This window comes from Bombus pascuorum, chromosome 6, assembly GCF_905332965.1.
Source record: "Bombus pascuorum chromosome 6, iyBomPasc1.1, whole genome shotgun sequence".
NCBI classification, from domain to species: Eukaryota; Metazoa; Arthropoda; class Insecta; order Hymenoptera; family Apidae; genus Bombus; species Bombus pascuorum.
Genome location: NC_083493.1, coordinates 1,039,725 through 1,045,945, shown reverse-complemented (window position 1 = coordinate 1,045,945; position 6,221 = coordinate 1,039,725). Strand labels below are relative to the sequence as shown.

Below are 6,221 nucleotides of genomic sequence, written 5' to 3'. Positions count from 1 at the left end.
AAATCAAGAAGTTTCTCCGCAGATTTAAGAAACTCGCACAACCAGCAGTGAGATGTCGAGGGGTACAGCCTCGATATATCGTGCATAATTACTTTCGTCTGCTCGATCTTTTGGATACATTCCCGACTCGCTGCAGCTGTTACTTCTCGTTACGCTCGCGAAACTAGCTGCACGCTTCAAGTTCCAACCAGCCAGCTCGAGAACCTTTCCACGAAGACTGGACGAAACAGCAGAACGATTTCGAGGGGTGAGGGCAAATGGTATGAGGGACGATGAGGTGGGAACGGGGGTAGGTCCGACGAACGAACACGTACATCATTACGTTTGTGTCGTCGACAAGCGGGAACTGCTTAATCCCCTTTTCAGTTTGTCATGGACGACTGTTGCGTATGTTGCGTGGCTGGGAATAAAATATATAGCACCGAGTCATAATGAATGTAGTCGGATCTGTTGCTCCTTTTGTTTGTCTCGTTCCAAGAAAAGATGCTTTTTCGGTACTCAAATATTTTGTAGCGCGAGTATGATGTTCTCATATGTTTTCTCCTTGTTATTTCTTGCTCTTTAATTAGGTTTTATGGAGAAAGAGGTATTCATTCGGGAATTACTGGCATACTCATTATCATTGATGTTCTTAAGATTAATGCCTTTAAGTTTCCTAGAAAATTCAAAATTCTATCATTTTAGAATCTAAATTAATAATTAAATATAAAAACTATTGATATATATATATCAATTGTTTTTATTATGATAATATTGATATATATTTATATCAATTGTTTTTATTATGATAATATTGATATATATTTATATATCAATTGTTTTTATATTTAATTATTAATTAATATATATATAATCTCTGAAATTTCCACGTTCCTTCATTTAACACTACCGCCGGAAATTAGCAGTTTCGCGGATCAGAAACTAACGGTGATTTCTTCGGAACTTGCGAAACGGACGATCGCGGCTCGATTGCATCGAGAAAATCGAAGACTGCCGGAGACATAGAGTTCAGAGAGTGAGCGAAAAGCAGTAGGGTAGAAATCAAAGGAGGGGCAGGAATTGGAGGAAGGGAGAATACAAATAGAAAAAGTTCAAAATGTGGAACAGTCCCAAGGACCTCCAGATTGGTCTGGAATCAATTAAGCTGCTGTGGCGTAATCAGTGTATTGGTGGTTGCATTCGCGTGGCCAAAAGTAACTTGGCAGTTTAGGGTAGTACATACGTGTGTACGGTACATAGATATATATTTACTTGGAAGATTCACGCCCCAATCAACGGTAGGATGCCTAGTATTTACGAGCGGTGCCACGACTCTGCTCGTTTTTCCTCTGGAGAATGCACACATACCTACGGTCCGTTTCTTTCCCTTTCGCTCTGTCCGGTTCTTTACGATTGTCCCTTTTCCTTATTTCTCTCATAGCCGTTTTGGCCGCAATCCACGACGACCAGGTAATTCGAAGTACTAGCTGCAAATCACCTGTCGATCGTACATTTCGAGCAAAGTATGATCACTCGTGACTTTGGGGAGGATAAAAGTCGACATGACTGGATAGTCGTCTCGCGAGTGGGAAGTACGCGAAATACGATCGTTTGCGTTTCGTTCTCGGAAGATTAGGAAAACGAAGGTGACGAAGAAAAAATATTTTTAAAGCTCCATGTTTCTAGAATGAATGTGTGATAAGTAGGAGAGCCAAGAATATAACGTCATTACTCGATAATTTTTATCTTTATTATAGAGCAATGTCGTTTGTATAACAGCTCGACGCATTTAATTTGACGATTCACCTTATCCAAATATGATGAAAGTCGTCGAAGCGGAGCTTAAACCGAAATCTCAAGTATCGAGAATATTTAACCGAGCTGTGACCCGTCATCTCGGAACGTCATTCCGGCCCGTCTCCCCGGAGACGCATTAATTTCATAACGTTAATGACGCAACGCGACGCACAACCTTACGGGGCTCGACCTCTTATTTCTCCTTTCCTACCCTTGTACCGTTCCCTCGGTACTGAGTATACATATACATCCTTCATCCAGCGCCTGTTTTTCTCCGGCATTGGGATCTCGAGTCGTGCGTCTCCGTCGAGCGTGTAGACGTGCAGGGTCAGCCGGCGCACAACTTTCCTGCGATCTTGATTTCATCAACGTGTCTCCTTTTATTGTTGCCAGTTTACCAAGAGCTTAAATATTTTGTCGTGTTGGCTGTGGTACGATTTGCTAGTAGACGGGACAATAGCTTCGCCCACTGGTCGGGCCAATCAAGCAGCTATGAAAGATCACGTTCAACCCCCAACCCCCGTAACTATCTGTGCAACCTTCGAGTTCACCGGCAGCCATCCCTTTACTCCAATCCACGGCTTCGTACGGTAGGATAGAAGGAAGCCTGTTAGCCTCGAACCTAGGGGTTCGTAACTGTTACGAGCTACCTATATCCGCAAACTAGGCTGGCTTGTATCAGACCAGTTTTCTCCAACATGGAGCTATCCTTCGACTGCATCGGTTCCATCAGCACCTCTTTCAACCAATCTATCGGTCTATCTGGCCGCGTTAAAATCATAACCGAGGCTTGTTTGAGTTACCGAATGGCGTATTCGTTCTTCGATTCGTTTTCCCGTACGATTACCTCGTCGAACTTTGTTCGCGCCAACGCTTTGATTTTAAGCTCTTCCTTGGATACGCTATAGCGTTATTCTTTCCAGAGGAAAACGTTCTTTATTGTTTTGTATCGTCGGATTTATTCAAGATTCGTGTGATAGTGAAAATCAAGTGTACTTTAGATAAGATTTCTCGCAAAGATTTTAGCGTTCTAATAACAATAGATACTACTTTATGAATGATGTTATAATGAAAATATCACTATTCTGGCATGGTAAATGTTTAATATCTTCGATATGAATTTGGTCACGTAAACATAATTTTGGATAAAGTATGATTAACTTCGTTTTAACATTTTTCATTCAACTCACAAGGAAGTAAAATCTGCGCCATCAAGGCGCGTCTTTCCGTCATTTGCATAACAGCACCTTAAATATTTCCCTGTATAAACTAACGGTAAGTGCCGAGTAACATTCGAATTTTCGTAGTTTCAAAATCTCGGTGGAATTTACATTCGATCATATTTGTTGTTGCTTTCTTTTCTAAATATCTAATACTTAAAAATAATAACGTATGAAATCGGAAGAAATAAGGTGAAGTTAGCATAGAATCCTTTACCTCGACTTAAAATCGAAGTCCATTACCAATTACTTACTCCCGATTGAGTATCGATCCGGAGGAATCGGTTTAAAAACAGCAGCGAATCTTTCAATTTATCAGCCGGAATCGCGTTTTAAAGGTTGTCCTTTAATTCCATAACTCAATCCGTCTCGCCATCTCGGACAATTAAATATTCCGGGAAATGTTTTATTTCCCTTCGCTCCGATTCCTTAAATCGATGTTAAAATCAGCTTCTCTCGGAACGAAACGAATTATCGCGGCTCGAGCTTCGCAAATTCCACGAAAAAGAGCTTTTGCTTTTCAGTGGTGCGTTGCTTCGTTTACACTGCATATCATCGGCGTTTGCATCTGCAAGTTTGTTGGATAAGTTATTTTTTGCCGATAATAAGGCAACACGAAGAAAAATAGAAGAAAAACGTGGAGAACGAAGATATTTTGCGGCATTCGCGGCGTTCGATATTTCGAGTAAACACGGCCGCGTTTGCATTCATTGCGACGCGATGGCAAAGAGTAATTCCTCGATTTTGTGGCCCTCCCATTTGGCCGCGCAGATTTCGTCGACTCGGCAAACTCGTCTTTTCGTCCTTCAAAAATTCGCTGGTCTCGGAACATCCGTGACTCTACTCGATGATACTGGCCATCCAAGATTTCACGAGCTCAGCTTTCTTTCAGACGCGACGTAATTTCTTCGTGCTTTCCGTTCTCCGCTGAAGCAACACCACTGAATCAAAAATTATCCATTTTTACAGCGATGTCTTCGTTCCTCGATTTTTCGGAGAAAAATCGCGCAAAGACGCGAATATTTCGTTTTATAATCGTAATCAATTAATTCAAGTTTACAAAAATTTACGATTAAAAGACATTCATCATTTCTTTGTAATCTGTTCTACATTACATTTCATCAGTAGCAATAGTAAAATCGATATAGTCATAAAATATTCACTACGAGAGACAAATTTTTCTTCGATCAATATAACAAATAGTACTTAGAAATTTGTAAAAATAAAATTTGCGTAACATCGCATATTGCATATCATGAAAAAGAAGTGAGAAAGTCGAAAGTGTCTATAATACAAAATTGAGGGAAAAGTTGACGTAGATAATTTTTCAGCGCAATCTGTAAAGTATAAATAACGGTTGCATATTGTTAATGATTCGAATATTTATCCTAAACAACCCCCTACAATTTTTTCTAGCACGTAACCACCCTGTCACGGTACGATCAATGGTTTCTTCGCTTCTTCCTCCTTTTCACCCGATACTTAACAACATGCGCGCGACGAAGGGAGGAAAATTTGCAACCACATTGCATGCAGCCTACGGTCGCGTGAAGATACGTGGCGAGGCTATATTTTGTAGATTCAGGATGTAAACCCTACACGTGAAAATGAATTTCATCGTGTGCAACTGCGACAGAGACGGGAGAGGATGTAGACACATGGTCGGGATTCGATATGAACACGAAGAAAAAGTGCTGCGTAGACGAGGCATTCGGAGGATAAGAGAGGATGGAGGATGCGGTGAACAGAAGTGTGGCGGGAAAAAGGTAGTGGATCGAGTAGTTTGGTATTCCAGTGACTACCTGGGCTGCATTGCATCACGTATGGCGAACCTGAGCTATAACATAGGCCGTAGTTTATGTTGGATATCTGGCGGGGATGAACGCCGGTTAGACACTTTCATTAAGATGCTTTGACGATAGCGTATTTTGCAATTTCCCTAATGTATGCGAGATTTCTAGACACGAATGATTGATCGATTCTTAGTATTTAAAGCAACTTTTCTTATATATCGTGATAGAGATATAAATGGTGATAGAGATAGAGAGAAAAATAGAGAGAGAGAGAGAGTTCTTGGGAATCGTTCTTTCAAAAATTCGATTTCTTTAATTATATTCATAAAGATATATAACAGTAATTACTTTAAAAGAGAAACCACAATTTTCTTCGACGTCGGATAAGGGGATTTTCCACCGAGCTCGACGATCAGTATGTTGACCGGAACGGGGACTTCTTATCTGTGTCACTCTGTTCTTATCAGGGGCGAGTTATGCCTTTTAAACGAAAGCCGTCCGATACGGAGCCGGCTGTAATCGTGAATCGGTCAATCGAACGTTTTCGAACGACCGAAGGCCTGGTTTTGGCCGGAGCAAACGAAAGAATGAATCTGGAATCTAGGAATTCATTCGTTGCCATGCCCGATCCGGTTTCCGTAACGTCTGCTGGTACGATCAGACTTTTCTATACATAAATGTGGCAAGCTTCCAATGTCGACCGTCCACCTTGCTTAGGTGCACTGTGCTACCTTTACACCGATTCCACTCTCTGTATATACGTCTGGTGTCCTGTCCAGTGAGCCGCGTGACAGCTAATATCCGACCAGGAAACTAACACCCCGCCTTGCTGAACCACCCCGTTTCGTCCCTTCTCCTGCCGCGCTAGCTACCCCTCTGTTCGCACCTCCGACGTCGCCCTGCTTCATTCTCGTCGACTAACCTGTCGCATCCCACAATATTAAAGGAGAAAACTCCATTTCAAATATTTTCAAATGTCTCGTCTTTCTTTTTTCACACTGCCTTGTGGGTCTACTCCTCGATGCTTATTAAGTTTCCGCTATTATCATTTTTCTCTTCTAATTACGTCACGGTCATTTTGTTAACTCGTCAGTTGCGTATTCAGCGGCACGGCAGAACGTTAGCATAGCATAATAGATAATAGATGATAATATCTAATATAAAATAATACAGAGAGAAAATAAAAAAGATTATTTTGTTATCTACGGAAATTTGCATCCACTGTATATATATAAAGGAAAAGGAGAAAGACAATGGATGAATAATTACTCGTTAATAATCTCTTTTTCTATTTGAATCTTTTTATAGCATGTGTTGTCGAGCGAATTCTTTTTGCATGACTGATCAACGAACACTTACACGTCTATCGAAAACGTCGGTGAAAGGTACGCGCAGTTTTCGTTATCGGATCCGTCATTCTGTATGTCCGATC

The 6,221-nt window shown here is 41.1% G+C and overlaps 1 long non-coding RNA gene across 1 annotated transcript in view; it reads right to left on the bottom strand.

Annotated features, from left to right (window-relative positions):
- Positions 1 to 6,221, bottom strand: part of LOC132908351 (uncharacterized) — a 235,262-nt gene that overhangs the window by 184,722 nt on the left and 44,319 nt on the right. The window lies entirely within an intron of this gene.